The sequence below is a fragment of the Anopheles aquasalis genome, chromosome 3 (genome assembly GCF_943734665.1).
Source record: "Anopheles aquasalis chromosome 3, idAnoAquaMG_Q_19, whole genome shotgun sequence".
In the NCBI taxonomy this organism is placed as follows: Eukaryota; Metazoa; Arthropoda; class Insecta; order Diptera; family Culicidae; genus Anopheles; species Anopheles aquasalis.
The window spans coordinates 53,810,058-53,811,048 of record NC_064878.1 but is presented as its reverse complement, the minus strand read 5'-3'; the positions used below and the strand labels follow the sequence as shown (position 1 = coordinate 53,811,048).

Below are 991 nucleotides of genomic sequence, written 5' to 3'. Positions count from 1 at the left end.
TAGTTAGGCCGGCCGGAATAGTCGGAGCGTAGCGTTTCATGTTACCTACACAGTACCACCACCCCGTGCGTGGAGATCTCGGTTGAATGTGTGTTGCTGTCGCCGCTTTCATCATGATCGTGATGATGTGTGATGATGTCCTGTTGTAAAGGAGAAGTGGAAAAGCGGTGGTGCGCCCCGGGGAAAGGTAGCCACTTCTACTTGTAGCGGAAAGGGAGTTCTTTGTACAGAAAGGTATTTATAAATACGAGCTTTGCTCTCCTCCCCCTCCCTTTTCCCCTTTAGTGGTCCTAGTAGAGATGTAAGCGATAGGGCGCGACAGGATACGAGATGAAGATGGTATAACCACCTGAATGACTGATAGCGAATGCAAATCCTTTAAAGAGAATAATTGGCTCTACCCTAATGTAACTAAACTATCGCAAAATTTAAACAGATCGAAATCCGAGTCGAAACCGACGGAGCTGGTGGTGGCCAAAGCAAAGCCAAGTAGTCGGAGCAGCGGGCGGGTGGGAGAGATGCACATCTTTACGCGTTACAGGGCCATACCGTGAGCCAGGGCAAATTGTGTTAGTATAATATGAAATTGAATTAATTTAGTGAAAGAAGAACCACACGGTAAGCGAAGGGAGGGCTGATGCGGCGTATCAGCGTTGGGCAAACTTATGTGATGCACGGAATCATTATGTAATAAAAAAAAACCCGTAACAGAAGATACAATCTGTTCGAAACAGAACACGCCGTATGTCTTTGACTTTCCTGAGATCTTAAACACTTTACGAGTAAACCAATTTGAGAAATGATCCCCTGAATGACCGTCTTCTAATATGCCAATCGGATCGAATTTTTTGATAAACGATCTGCCATACACACATCACAAGCAGTTGGGCCTCATATCAAGTCGATCGTAAGCACTGGATGTTAGGATAATATCACACATGAATGGCCATTCCCATATGGTGTTGATTCGATTTCGATTCGTATCGCTGCC

General features: G+C 45.3%; 1 protein-coding gene across 2 annotated transcripts in view; it reads left to right on the top strand.

Moving 5' to 3' along the window:
• Window positions 1-736, top strand: part of LOC126577230 (gastrula zinc finger protein XlCGF8.2DB-like) — a 3,907-nt gene extending 3,171 nt beyond the window's left edge. For both annotated transcript variants that reach the window (XM_050238697.1, XM_050238696.1), the window contains one exon: window positions 1-736. This exon is cut by the window's left edge and continues 907 nt beyond it. The gene's annotated coding sequence lies outside the window, so the exon portion shown is untranslated.
• The last annotated feature ends 255 nt before the right edge of the window (window positions 737-991 follow it).